At 43.7% G+C, this 15,413-nt stretch overlaps 1 pseudogene; it reads right to left on the reverse strand.

Moving 5' to 3' along the window:
• The window catches only part of LOC143690653 (ankyrin repeat and SOCS box protein 3-like), a 28,173-nt pseudogene extending 17,542 nt beyond the window's left edge, over nt 1-10,631 (reverse strand).
• Between the last annotated feature and the right edge of the window lie 4,782 nt (nt 10,632-15,413).

Genomic DNA, 15,413 nt, shown 5'->3' on the forward strand with positions numbered 1-15,413 from the left:
AGACATAAATAAATGGAAAGGCATACCATGTTCATGGATTGGAAGACTAAATATAGTTAAGACGTCAATTCTACCTAAACTGACTTATAGATTCAATGCAAAAACCAATAACCAAATTTATCTGGAAGGGCAGGGTGTCCCAAATAGCTAAAAATGTCCTGAGAAAGAAAAATGAAGTTGGAGGTCTCACACTGCCTGACTTTAAGGCGTATTACAAAGTTACAGTGGTTAAAACAGCATGGTACTGGCACAAGGATAGTTATACTGACCAATGGAATTGAGTGGAGTATTTAGATATAGACCCTCTCATCTATGGACAATTGACCTTTGATGGGGCAGTCAGGCCAACTCACCTGGGACAGAACGGTCTCTTCAATAAATGGTGCCTAGAGAACTGGATATCCATACACAAAAGAATGAAAAGGATCCATATCTCATACCTTATACAAAAATTAACTCAAAATGGATCAAAGACCTAAATACTAGAGCTAAGGCCATAAAACTTTTAGAAGGAAATGTAGGGAAATATCTTTAAAAAAATTGTAATAGGAAGTGGTTTCCTAAATCTTGCCCCCAAAGCACAAGCATTGAAGAAAGAAACAGATAAATGGGAAGCCCTCAAAATTAAACACTTTTGTGCATCAAAGAACCTTGACAAGAAAGTAAAAAGACAGCCTACACAATGGGAGCCAATATTTGGAAATGATATATTAGCTAAGGATCTAGTATCCAGAATATATAAAGAGATTGTTCAACTCAACAACAAAAAGACAAACAACCCAATTACAAAATGGGAGAAGGACATGAACAGACACTTCTCAGAAGAGGAAATATAAATGGCCAAAAGGCACATGAAAAGATGCTCAACTTCCCTGGCTATTAGGGAAATGCATATTAAAACCACAATGAGATATCGTCTCACACCCACCAGAATGACCGTTATCAATAAAACAGAAAATGACAAGTGCTGGAGAGAATGTAGGGAAAGAGTCATACTTATCCACTGTTGGTGGGAATGTAAAATGGTACAACCACTGTGGAAGGCAGTTTGTTGGTTCCTCAGGAAACTAAGTATAAAATTGCCATTTGATCCAGCAATACCATTGCTTGGTATCTACTCAGGGAACGTGAGGGCAAGGACACAAACAGATATTTGCACACCAATATTTATAGCAGCATTATTTACAATTACCAAGAGATGGAAACAGCCCAAATGTCCATCAACAGACGAGTGGCTAAACAAGCTATGGTATATACATATGATGGAATATTATGCAGCTGTAAGACAGAATAAAGTTGTGAAGAATGTAACAACATGGACAGACCTTGAGGACATTATGCTGAATGAGATTAGCCAGAAATGAAAGGACAAATACTGTATGGTCTCATTGATAGGAACTAACATTAGTGAATGAACTTGGAAAATTTCAGCTAAGAACAGGGACTGTCAGAAGATAGAAATAGGATAGGTATTGGGTAATTGGAGCTGAAGGGATACAGATTGTGCAGCAGGACTGATTGTAATACAGAAATGGCTAGCACGATACTACCTAACTGTAATACAATAATGTTAGTACACTTAATGAAGCTGAATGTGAGAATGATAGAGGGAGGAGGGCTGGGGGCACAAATGAAATCAGAAGGAAAGATAGGCGATAAAGACTGAGATGGTATAATCTAGGAATGCCAGGAGTGCACAATGATAGTGACTAAATATACACATTAAAAAAATGATTTTGCATCAGGTAAAACAAAGGAATGTCAATATTGCAGTGTGTTGAAAATAGATGGTAATTCATACTTTGAAACATTAACCTATGTGTGAGACTAAAGCAAAAAATGTTTATTTGGTACAAAATTTATGTTTTGACTAGTGCATTTCTTAATATAACTTATGTGGACAGTTTAATTGAACACCATAAGTACATGGAACCTTGAGTAGGGCATGAGATTTTGTTGGTTTATCCAGAGTGATGGCCTTGATAAATCCCAGGGTGATTTGAACAGTGAATAAAAAAGTATTTGCAAAGTCCCCTTGGGGAATGGCAAGAAAGGGGGAAAATTCAACTTCCCCATGTGGAGAATTCCTGATAACCTCACAAGCAGTGGGTACAATGAAAGCAATAGGCCGAGCCCTCAATCTTGTGGTTTGTTCATATGAAACTTATCTCCACAAAGGATAGGCTTGGCCTACTTAAAATTAGGTCTAAGAGTTACTCCCAGAGAACCTCTTCTGTTGCTCAGATGTGGCAGCTCTCTTTCAGCCAACATGACTAGCAAACTCACTGCCCTCCCCCTCTCTACATGGGACATGACTCCCAGAGGTGTAAACCTCCCTGGCATTGTGGGATGGAAATCCTAGAATGAGCTGGGACTCAGCATCAAGGGATTGAGGAAACTTTCTCCACCAAAAGGGGGAAGAGAGAAATGAGACAAAATAAAGTGTTTAATAGCTGCCATTCTTATAGATATGAGGTGATATCTCATTGTAGTCTTGAACTGCATTTCCCTTATGGCCAATAAAAATGAGCATCTCTTCATGTGCTTATGAGCCATCTGTATTTGCTTTTCAGAAAAATGCCTATTCGTATCTTTAGCCCATTTTATAATTGGGTTGTTTGTTCTTTTGTTGTTGAGTTGTATGACTTCTTTATATATATATATATATAGGAAATCAAATGTTTGTCCAATATGTGATTTCCAAATATTTTGTCCCATTGAATTTGCTTCCTCTTCACCTTTTCGACAAAGTCTTTGAGGTGCAGAAGCATTTGATTTTGAGGAGTTCCCATTTATCTATTTTTTCTTTTGTTGCTTGTGCTTTGGGTGTAAAGTTTAGGAAGGTACCTCCTGTTACTAGGTCCTGAAGATGTTTCCCTACATTTTCTTCTAGACGCTTTATAGTGCTAGTTCTTATATTTAAGTGTTTGGTTCACTTTGAATTAATTTTAATGTAGGGTGTAAGAGAGGGGTCCTCTTTCATTCTTTTGGCTATTGATATCCTATTCTTCCATGCCCAATTATTTAAAAGACTATTTTGTCTCAGTTCAGAGGATACAGGGGCCTTGTCAAAAATCAGTTGACCGTAGATTTGGTGATCTATTTCTGCACTCTGGATTTGATTCCATTGGTCAATGCTTCTATCTTTGTGCCAGTACCATGCTGTATTGACCTCTGTGCCTTTATAATAGGTTTTAAAGTCAGGAAGTGTTAATCCTCCCACTTTGTTCTTCTTTGTTAGGATGCTTTTGGCTATTCAGGGTCTCTTTCCCTTCCAGTTGAATTTGGTACTTAGCTTTTCCAAATCTTCAAAGTAGGTTGGAATTTTGGTTGGTACTGTATTGAATCTGTAGATCAGTTTGGGGAGAATTGACATCTTAACTATATTTAGCCTTCCTATCCATGAGCAGGGAATGTCTTTCCACCTATTTAAATCTGCTTTGATTTCTTTTAGCAATGTTATGTAGTTTTCTGTGTGCACGTCCTTTACATCCCTAGTTAAGTTCATTCCTAAGTATTTAATTCTTTCAGTTGCTATTTTGAATGGAATTTTTTCCTTAACTGACTCCTCAGCTAGCTCATTGCTTGTGTATGGAAATGTGACTGATTTTTGCACATTAAATTTGTATCCTGCCACCTTGCTGAATTTGTTTAGTAGCTCAGGTAAGTTTGCTGTAGATTTCTCAGGATCTTCCAAATATAGTATCATATTATCTGCAAATAATGAGAGTTTTACTCCTTTCTTTCCAATATGGATGCCTTTTATTTCTTTGTCCTGCCTGAAAGCTTTCAGTCTCTCTCCATTGAGTACGATGCTAGCTACCGGTTTTTCATATATTCCCTTTATCATATTGAGGTAGTTACCTTTGATTCCCATCTTTTGGAGTGTTTTTATCAAAAAGGATGCTGAATTTGGTTGAATGCTTTTTCAGCATCAATCGTGATGATCATGTGATTTTTCCCTTTTGATTTGTTAATGTGCTATATTACATTGATTGATTTTCTTGCATTGAATCATCCTCGCACTCCTTGGTAAAAACCCCACTTGGTCATGGTGTATAATTCTTTAATTTGTTGTTGGGTTCGATTTGCTAATATTTATTGAGAATTTTTGCATCTATGTTCATTAGGGAGAGTGGCCTGTAGTTTTCCTTTCTTATAGCATCTTTACCCGGTTTTGGCATTAAAATGACATTAGCTTCATAAAATGAGTTAGGTAGAGTTCTTTTTTCCATATATATATATATATATATATATTTTTTTTTTTGTAAAATTTCAGCAGGATTGGTGTTAGTTCTTTTTTGGAATGTTTGATAAAATTCCCCTGTGAAGCCATCTGGCCCTGTGCTTTCCTTTGTTAAGATTTTTGATCACTGATTGAATCTCTTCACTTGCAATTGGTTTGTTGAGAGCTTCTATTTCTTCCTGAGTCAGTGTTGCTTGTTTGTGTGTCTCCAAGAATTTGTCCATTTCATGTAAGTTGTCTAGTTTGTTGGCAGATAGTTTTTCATAGTACCCTCTTATGATTTCTTTTTATTTCTTCAGGGTCTGTGGTAATGCACCCCTTCTCATTTCTGATTTTGTTTATTTGTATCCTCTCTTTTTCTTTGTCAGTCTTGCTAGTGGCCCAGCAATTTTATTGATTTTCTCAAAGAACCACCTTTTGGTTTTATTGATTCTTTTTATTGTTCTTTTGGTCTCCCATTCATTCATCTCTGCTTTAATCTTTGTTATTTCTCTTTTCCCATTTGCTTTGGGGTGAGTTTGCTGTTCTTTCTGAAGTTCATCCAGGTTTACTGTTAAGTCTCGAGTTTTGCTCTTTCTTGTTTTTTAATATGGGCATTTAGGGCAACAGATTTCCCTCTCAGCACAGCCTTTGCCACATCCCATAAGTTCAGATCAGTTGTATTCTCATTTTCATTCATTTCCAGATAGCTACTGATTTCTGTAGCAATTTCTTCTTTGACCCACTGGTTGTTTAAGAGTATATTAAGAGTATATTTGTGAATGTTCTCATTCTTTGATGGTTGTTGAGATCCACCTTCATCCCATTGTGATCAGAGGAACTGCTTTGAATAATTTCAATATTTTTAAATCTATAAAGACCTGTTTTCTGTCCCAGCATATGATCTATCCTGGAGAATGTTCCATGAGCACTAGAGAAAAATGTATTGTAAGGTTTAGGAGGTGAAAGAGAGAAGAGACAGACCAAAAACTTTAGAGTGAGCGAGTTTATTTCTGCGCTCCTGGGCAGAGCTCACAGAATTTAAGGTAGGGAGTTGTGAGCTCGCCACTGGGTCCTGGTGCAGATGGTTTTTAAGCAAGGGGGTTAGGTGACGTCTAGATGGGGTGGCAAATTTTATACAGCTCGAGTCATGGTGACCTTCCATGTTCCCCTGACCTAACATTCCAGCCTTTTTGTGATAATAGGGTGCCGAGATTTTTTTTACTATTTCTTGCTGCATTGGGGCAGCATGAGGTTATAGGCCGGAACTGTCATAGTCAGGAGAGTGGGGAGGTTGGCTATAGGAATCTGGTGAGGAAGGCAGGTGGTGATGATGATGTAGGAGCATTTGGTTGGCTACTACCCCTGACAGGTCTTTTATGCCTCCTTGAAGGAAGTTGAGGAGACAGGGAGCTAGGAGAAAGAAAAGACAGATTAGAATAATTGGTCCTAGTAGCAGGAGGAGCCATGTCACCAGGGGCAAAGAGAACCAGCTTAGGGCAGAGTTGGTTCCCTGTTTTTTATGGTAGAGATCTTTTTTACCAGACCCGACTCATTGATGTAATAGCAGCATTCTTCTTGGAGGAATATGCACATACCTCCTTTTTCAGCTGTTAGCAGGTCCAAGGCCCGTGGATTTTGACGAGTCACCTGGACCAGTGAGGTAAGTTGACGTTGCAGAGAAGATAGGGATTTTGATGTTGAGTCCAGGGCTACCTGTAGCTGAGTTTCGAAGTTTTGAGAGGTTAAAATATTATGTTTTAGTGCTCCTCCCGTTGCTGATGGGGCTGCGACTGAGGCAGCCAGGCTGATACCTACCAGGATAGGAATGAAGGCAGCCCTTTTGGAGTGAAGGGGGGGAGGGCAGTAGCCAAGTTAGCTCGGATTTACCATAGAGGGTTAATTGAGGAATTATGTCACTAGGAAGCACGGTCCTGGGGTAGTGGGGTTGAGGCACTTGGTAAGAGTCCCATTATACCAGAAATATTGTCCTTTAGGAGCATGGGTGGAGCTGTGGATGGTGACATTAGTTTGGCATTTGCTATGGAGCTCTGCTTGGCTCATGGTTGTGTGGGTAAGGTAGCAGAACCTAAGGGGGTAGGGAAGGTTATTGGGCTCTGGTTCCCATAAGGGGATGTTCTTTAGGGTGGTATGGCAGGAATCAGGGTTATGATTGTGTATTTGGGTAAGATTTATAGGGACAGCTGCTACTAGGGGCCTTCCCAACAAAGCACAAAGGAAACAGTGGGTTATATTGGGAAGTATTTGTGTTTGTAAGGTGCGTTGAAAGGAATTGTAAGGTGTGTTGGAGGATTTGGAGCCATGTTTGAGGGACTGTTGGGGCAGAGAGTTTGGCAAGGTGGTTGGAGAGGTTCTGCTCTGCTTGTAAAATGTTGATAGACACCCGAGTATGAGTATTATTTATGACGATATACTCGTGATGTATTTCAATGGTGATTACAGGGTACTGGGACCAGCCGCTGTAGTATAATTTGCTTTGAACCCTCGTCACCCATTTAGTGTCCCAGGGATTTGTAATATTCATGTAAAATCGTTTGGAGCTGATGTAGAAGAGTCCCGTCCCATTATCAGCATTATGTATTTTGCATGACTAATAGGGGCATTTCCCATGTATGTCGTTATATTTGTCCTGGTTGCAGTAAGTTTTAGTTTGTTCATATGGAAAGCAGGCAAATGGCCCCCAGTTGCTAGCAACCGATTTAGGAGTTATGGGGTTGGTTAAAGATTGGCTACAGCCTGCGAGAGGGCAGTCTCCTGCACTAATTATATGACTGGTTGACTTGCCATTTTGGTTAACAGTTTCCCGGATTTTGAATTGCCATATATAGGAAGCGCCCTCAATGGGGGTTAGGAGGGTGAATAGTGCGGGTGAGGCGGATGCGAGTGGGCCCCAGAGGGTGACAGGTGTATGGGCTTTCATTCTGTTTGTATAGCTTGACCCCTGACAGGTGGTGCCAAGAGGGGTCACCTAGAAGCTTTACCGCCATAGGAGTGGTAAGAATCACCGTGTGGGGGGCAGTCCACCGCGGTTGGAGTGGTCTGGGTTGGAGCTGTTTAAGGAGTATTTCGTTGGAGACCGTGGGGAGGTTCGGCGGGATCAGTTCTCCTGGGTTGTGGCAGGAATTGATCAGCGTGTTCCTGCAGCAAATGCCTGATTAAAGAGAGATATGGTAAGTAAGAACCCAGAGGAGGAGGTTGCACTGGCAGATGGTGATTGAGTAGGAACGGGTGGCTGTACATGAGCTCAAAAGGGCCTAAGAAAGTAGATGCTCATGGAGCGGCGCATAGTCGGGCAAGGGCCAGCGGAAGAAGATTGACTCAGGACTGTCATAATTCAATGGCTAGTTTGGTTAATTGTGTCTTGATAAGACCGTTAGCTCGTTCCACCTTACCCGAGGATTGGGGTCTGTATGGGATATGTAGTTTCCAGTCTATTCCCAAGGCAGATAAGGCCTGCTGGACCACCTGAGAAATAAAGGCTGGGCCATTATCAGATTGGATGGAGGTAGGTAGTCCGAAGCGGGGAGTGATTTGTTTTAGGAGGATGTCAGCTACCACGTCAGCAGTCTCCCGTGTAGCAGGGAAAGCTTTTATCCAGCCTATCAGGGTGTCAATCATAGTTAGTAGGTATCGGAATTTTTTGTAGGTGGGCATGTGTGTGAAATCAATTTGCCAGTCCTGCCCCAGAAGGTGGCCCCTTAGTTGATGGGTTGGGAAAGTGGGGTGCAACTCTCCTTGGGGGTTTGTTATTTGGCAAGTGGGACAGGAGGAGCAGACCGACGTTATGAGGTAAGTCAGGGATGGGTGATGGAATAAGGGCTGGAGGAACGTGTGAGGGCCCTGGGTCTGATGTGAGGTGACGAATGTACCTGAGAAGGAATATCGGGGGCCTGTTTGGCTGGGAGAGCCACCTTGTCATTGAGGAAGATCCAGCCTTCTGGTGTAGTAGAGCCTCCCTGTGCAAGGAAGTTTTCACATTCCTTGGAAGAATAGGTGGGTTGGATGGAGGGGAGAGTAAAGAAAAGAATTGGTGCTGGAGGGTTTAAAGGTGAGGGTTCTTTGGTCAGTTCCCATGCAACAGCATCAGCCCAGTTATTTTCACGGGTGATTTCAGATTTACCTGTTTGGTGTCCTTTGCAATGGATGATGGCCACCTGTGACGGTAATTGAAGTGCTTGAAGCAGGCGTTGGATAAGCTTAGCGTTAATTACAAGTGAGCTTCTGGTGGTAAGGAACCCTCGCTCCTTCCAGATGGCTGAGTGGCAGTGTGCTATTAGAAAAGTATATTTGGAGTCTGTGTAGATGTTGGTGGATTTATTTTCGGCTAGGTGTAAGGCCCTGGTGAGAGCAATTAGTTCAGCCTTTTGGGATGTAGTTCCCTCTGGGAGCTGTACCTCTTCAGGTATTTTGGTGGGAGAAACTATAGCGTATGAAACCCTGTGCTTTCCCCGTTGGTCTATTATTGAGCTGCCATCAACAAAGAGGGTGAGTCTGCCTGTGACAGGGGTGTGTCTGAGAGGTCCTGGCGTGGGGAGGCGAGCTCTTCCATGATTTCGGTGCAAAGGTGAGTGGGCTGTGGAGAGGGGTTTGATAGGGGGCTGCAAGGGAGAAGAGTAGCAGAGTTGAGGCCAGGCGAGACAGAGAGTGTGATATCCGAGTTTTTTAGGAAGAGTAAGTGAAATTCCTGGAGACAGGAAGGAGTGAGCAGAGAGAGAGATTTATGGGATAAGAGGTCTTGTAAACGGTGGGGTGACAGTACTTAGAGAGGCCTACCTAGATTAAGTTTAAGAGCTGTACGAGTTGGGGTGATGGCTGCAGCCAACGCTCAGAGATAGGGAGGCCACCCACAGGTGGTGGGGTCCATTTGCTTAGAGAGGTAGGCCACTGGAATATGAGTTGGTCCCAGGGGTTGGGTGAAGACTCCCACCGCTATTCCTTGTTTTTCATTGGTGAAAAGGAAGAAGGGTTTGTCAGGATTTGGAAGAGTGAACCAGGGAGAATGAAGTAAGGCATTACGGAGAACCAGAAAAGCTTTGGCTATAGTAGAGGGGTCATTCCGGGGTCCCATGGGCGTCACCTTGGCTGCTTCATAAAGAGGTCTTGCTAGGAGGGAAAAGCCGGGGACCCAGTGTCGGAAGAACCCCACAAAACCTAGCAAGGATAAAATTTGTTCAGCATATTTTGGAGGTTGCAGTTCTCGGAGGGCTTGCTGTCTGTCTACTGTTAGATGTCGGGATGTGGGAGTGAGGCGGAGCCCCAGGTAGGTGACGGTGGAGGAAGAGAGTTGAGTTTTGACGGGGGAGACTCAATATTCTTTGTTAGCTAAAAAATTTAATAGGGTGGCTGTAGCCTTTGTGGAAGTTTCTTCAGAAGGGTTGCAAATTAATAGGTTATTTATGTAGTGGAGAATGATACTGGGAGTTAGATTGCACCCTAGTAGGTCCCTGGCTAGGGCTTGGCCAAAGATATGAGGGCTGTCGTGAAACCCCTGAGGTAATACCATCCATGTAAGTTGTTGGACAGCTGAAGAGTCCAGGTCTTCCCAGGTAAAGGCAAATAAATTGTAACAGGCAGGGTCTAGAGAGATTGTAAAGAAGGCATTTTTGAGGTTTAGGACAGAATAATGAGTGATGTGAGGGGGGATGTGTGAGAGAAGGGTATATGGGTTGGGAATTACTGGGTGGATGGGGATGACAGCTTCATTAATTAGTCAGAGGTCTTGGACTAGATGACAAGAACCGTCAGGTTTTTTTGACAAGCAAAATAGGGGTGTTATATGGTGAGTTAGTGGGTATGAGGAGTTCCTTTCACTTGAACTGCTTAATGATGGGTTGGAGTCCTTTTCGATGGGTTATAGAGATGGGAAATTGTGGCCGAGACGGGAATGAGGAGGGATCCTTTAGCTGGATAAGAACTGGTTTATGATGGGAAGCTATTATGGGCGTTGAGGTATCCCATACCTCTGGGTTTATTAGGTGAGGTGGTAGAGGAGGTGAGGGAAGGGTGGAACCCTGGGTGGAGGTGGAGGCCACACATAAGGGTAATAGTAAATTCGTTTGAGGTTTTTGTATCCAGTGAACAGGCTCCTAATTTGGTGAGAAGATCCCACCCCATTAGTGGGCTGGGGCAGGAAGGCATCACTAAGAAACAGTGTGTAATGGGGTAGCCTTCTATTAAATATGTAAATGGTCCAGTAGTTAAGGGGTGCGAAGGACGGCCATTTATGCCCATAACTGTGACCTGGGAAGGGAGAAGTTGACCCGAGTAAGAAGGGAGGACGGAGAAGGTAGCCCCCATGTCCACTAAAAAGGAGGTGGACTTACCCACTATCTTGATTGTTACCCTGGGCTCGACGAGGGTGATCGGGGTCACTGAGGCAAGGCATTGTCAGTTGTCGGTGGCCAGGCCGAGGACTGCCAGCGGTGGGTCAGGGGTTGGAAGGACGGCCCCTCCACGGCTAGGCACTGAGGGGCAGTTATTTTTCCAATGTCCCTTTTTTCCACAGAGAGGGCATGGTCCCTTGGGTGGTCAAGGATTGGGGCACTGGTGGGACCAGTGTCTGTTGCGGCCACATTTGAAGCATTTTCCTGGTGGCGGATCAGCCGTAGCCGGCATCTTGTCAGTTGAAGTGGGCCGCAGGGCCGCAATCAGGGATTGAGTTTGTAAATTTGCCCTTCAGCGGTCCCAGGACTCTTTTTCCGCCCTCTCTAATTCATTATGAGCATTAAAAATTTTAAAGGCCATGTTTACCAAGTCACGAATAGGGGCCTGAGGACCGCCCTCGATTTTTCTAAGTTTGTGCCTTATATCCGGAGCTGACTGGGATATAAAATGTGTGGCTAAGACGTTTTTACCAGCCTCTGAGTCAGGGTCTAGGTGGGTATATTGGGAGAGGGCTTCTGTGAGCCGGTTTAGAAAAGCGGCAGGATTTTCCTCAGGACCCTAAGTAACTTCCCTCAGTTTATGAAAGTTTATGACTTTATGGGAAGCTTTTTGCATGACAGCTATGAGGCATGTAAGCATTTTGTCTCACCTAATAAGTCTGTTTCTCCCCGCTGGAGTGTTAATTTGATAGTCCTGCCCTGGCTCTTGATCTGCTACTGCCTCTGCCCCCACTGGCATGGTGTGGTCAGTTATATGCACCTGGTTAGCATGAGCCCTGGCCGCATTGAAAATGTGGTCCATTTCATCTGTAGTTAGGAAAGAAGAGCAGATTACATGAATGTCATGCCAGGTAAGGTCATAGGTATTAGCCAGATATTGGAATTCTTTAGTATAGGTAGTTGGATCATTTGAGAAGGAACCCAATCGTTTTTCGTTTTTCGATGTGAGAGCGATCAGCCAGGGAGAAGGGAGTGTGTACTCAAATTAACCCTTCAGGTCCTGCAACTTCCCTGAGGGGAGAGAGTAAGGTACTTTTTGAGCAGGTATGGGAGCTTACAGGTGAGGATGGCAAGGCTGTTGAGGACGACAAAGGATTAGGCGGTGGCAGAGGAGCTGGTGAAGGGGGAAGAGGACACGGTGGTGGCTGGAGAGCCGCTAGAGCAGAAGGGGAAAGAAGACAGTATGGCAGCGGGAGCGCTGCTGGAGGGAGAGAAGGATAGAGTGGGGGAAAAGAAGATAGTTTCCCTGAATATGGTGGAGGCCCTGGTCATCTAAAGGAAGATGAATCGAGGGGGTCAGAAAGGAGGAAGTTTCATCAGACTGTGTGTCCAGGAGTGAGGGCTTGGGGGTTTCTTTGGCTAGAAAAACCTGAGCCATAGAGCAGGAAGTGCAGAGAGAGGGGCGGGAGCGCAGAAGAAAAAAAGCCTGGGCATAAGGAATTTTAGCCCATTTGTCGTTCCTCTGGCAAAAGTTGCAGAGGTTTGTAAGGATATTAAAATCAAAAGTCCCATCCTCAGCCCAATGAAAATCATTGTCCAGTTGATATTGGGGCCAAGCCTTTTTACAAAAGTAAGTGAGGTGTTTTGGCCGGATGTCTGGAAGTAAATCCAGTGTCGATAGGTTAGTCAGGAGACAACCCAGCAGGGTAGAGGGTTTGGCTTTTGAGGATTTGCTGCCCATACTGATGGGTCTGAAAGGAGAAAGGACTGGCCCAGGGGTATCAGTGTCCCAGTGCCCTGAGAGAGTCCTTGGAGCTCTTACGAGCAGAGGCTCATCTCTCCAGGGGATGTCTCACCCTGGTTTGAGGCCCTTTCAGGTCCTGGACCTGAAAATCAGGAGGGAAACGAGAAGTGGGGCATCCCCATGATTTTTTGAGTCCCAGGAAAGGGTGTGAGGTTTGCGGGTGACCCCTTTCACCTCAGCCCTCAGAAGAGAACCTGATGTGAATTCACAATTTTTGGAGGGTAATTTATGGACAGGCTCTCTCTGAATGGTGAGACCCGACAGCAGGGCTAGGAGGGAAGGGATTTACCCAATCTGTGGTGGATGTAGCGGCAGGCCGAGGGATACCCTGTCACTGGATATGTGGAGGAAAGAGGAGGGAGGCGGCCAGGTCACCCCTGGCCAGGTGAGCAGCACCCGTGCTTTCCTCCTAGATTTCGGCACCAAAAAATGTAAAGTTTAGGAGGTGAAAGAGAGAAGAGGCAGACCAAAAATCCTTAGAGTGAGCAAGTTTATTCCTGCACTCCCGGGCAGAGCTCACAGAACTCAAGGTAGGGAGTTGTGGGTTGGCCGCTGGGTCCTGGTGCAGGCAGTTTTTAAGCAAGGGGGTTAGGTGATGTCTACAAGGGGCGGCACATTTTGTTGAGTCATGGTGACCTTCCCTGTTCCCCCAACCTAACATGTATAACCTTGTGCTCTGGGGTGCAATGACCTATGTATGTCTGTTAGGTCTAATTCATTTATCAAGTTATTTAACTTCTCTATTTCCTTGTTGATCTACTGTCTGGTTGTCCTATCTATAGAGGAGAGTGGTGTATTGAAGTCTCCTACTATTATTGTTGAAACATCTATCATTCCCTTCAGTTTTGCCAATGTCTGTCTCATGTACTTTGGAGCTCCTTGATTGCGAGCATAAACATTTTGAGATTATAGCTTCTTGGTGAATTGACCTTTTAATTAGTATATAGGGTCCTTCTTTGTTTCTTATGACGTCTTTACATTTAAAGTCTATCTTGTCTGATATTAGTACAGCTACTCCTGCTTTCTTTTGGTTACAACTTGCGTGGAAGATCTTTTTCCATCCTTTCACTTTCAATCTCTTTGTATCCTTGTGTCTAAAATGAGTCTCTTGTAAACTGCATATAGCTGGATTATGTTTCTTAATCCATTCTGCCAATCTGTGTCTTTTAATTGGTAAGTTTAGTCCATTAACATTCAAAGTTATTACTGAAAAGGCGTTTCTTGAATCCACCATCTTATTTTTTTTTTTATTTGTCAGATCTATATATTCTTTTCCCTCTTTCTCTTTGTATACCTTTAATTACCCTTTGTGGTACGTTTCAATTCTGGGCCTTCCTCCAGACCTCCCTCTCCTGTCTTTTTTTTTCTCCAGCTGGCAGAACTCCTTTTAGTATTTCTTGTAGGGCCGGTCTCTTGTTGACAAATTCTTTCATGACTTCTTTGTCTGTGAAAACTTTAATCTCTACCTCAGTTTTGAAGGACAATTTGGTTGGGTACAAAACTGTTGGCTGTAAGTCTTTCTCTTTCCAGATCTTGAATATATCATACCACTGCCTTCTCACCTCCAGGGCACTATTTGAGTAGTCTGAACTCAATTTTATTTTGTTTGGTTTTCATTGTATGTAGTAGATTGTTTTTCTCTTGCTGCTTTTAAGATTTTCTGCTTCTCTTCAACATTTGACAGACTGATTTGTATGTGTCTTGGAGAAGGCCAATTTGGATTTATTCTGGTTGGAGTTCTTTGGGCTTCTTTGACTTGGATATTTATGTCCTTCATGAGGGTTTGGAAGTTTTCCTCCATTATACCCTCGACTACTCTTCCTAGCCGTTCACTCCTCTCTTCTCCTTCAGGGACACCAGTGATTCTTATATTTGTGCACATTGTTTTGTCTATCATTTCTCTGAGGTCCAATTCAGTTTTTTCATCTTTTTTGCCATTTGATGTTTTGAGTCTTCAAAGTGAGTTATCCTGTCCTCTATATCACTTATTTTGTCTCTGTCTCTTCAAATCTAATGTTGTGTGCCTCTAGTATGTTTTTTATTTGGTCAACAGAGTCTTTAATCTCTGTGATATCTGGTATTTTTCTATTTGTTCTCTCAAATTACTCCTTATGCTCTTCTACTGTTTTATTTGATCTCCTTTCTGTCATTTGCTGTCCCACTTATTTTATTAAGTAGAGGTATATGAACATCTTTGATTAGTTGTTCCATTGTCTGTGTCTCTTCTGTTGTTTAATTTGGTCATTAGGCAGGGCTATATCTGTCTGCATTGTGATATGCTTAGTGATCTTCTGCTGTCTTCATGGCATGCAAATATCTTGATTGATTAACTTTGGGAGTTGATTTCTTTCAGTTGTCTAAGGCCTTGTGTTTGTGGGATTGTTGTACAGCAGTGAGAAGGGTACAGGGTGGGGCACTCAATGCAGTGATTTGTTTCAGGGCACGTATAGTTGCAGTTTGGGGATGTTACACTGATGTTTGTGAACGTGGGCACCCAGCAGCCAGGGTGGATGTTGCTGTGCAAGTGCACAGGTCTAGGGGGTGTAACCCTAATGTGCGCTGGTCTAAGGCATGGGGCCCTTTGTGTGCATGTGTAGAGCTGTGGCAGCAGGTCGGTGTTATGCCTTTGTGAATTGGGGGCTGATGTGACCTGGCTGCAGATGTCAGCACTTTCTCAGAGGTGGGAAGTGTAGCTGAGAGCTGTGCACATGTGTAGATGTAGGATTGCTGTAAATTGAGGTTCCCAGATCTGAATGACATGATTGGGTCCCATGCACATGTGTGGGCCTAGGAGTGCTGTAAACTGAGGCGTAGAGCTCAGGGGGCGGGCAGGGTGTGACTGTGTGACACTATGGGCAGGGTCACAGGGACAGCCTGGGCACAGAGATCTGTGCCCGCAGCCCTTACACACTGGCAACAGCCAGCAGAAACCAAGAAAGGGGAGGCAGTGCTTGGAAGGGGCTCAGGAGAGGTGGGGTGAGCTGCACCTGGGGCAGGGGTGTGGGGCAGGCACGTGCACTGGGGGCTGGTGGGCTGAGGG

This window comes from Tamandua tetradactyla, chromosome 7, assembly GCF_023851605.1.
Source record: "Tamandua tetradactyla isolate mTamTet1 chromosome 7, mTamTet1.pri, whole genome shotgun sequence".
In the NCBI taxonomy this organism is placed as follows: domain Eukaryota; kingdom Metazoa; phylum Chordata; class Mammalia; order Pilosa; family Myrmecophagidae; genus Tamandua; species Tamandua tetradactyla.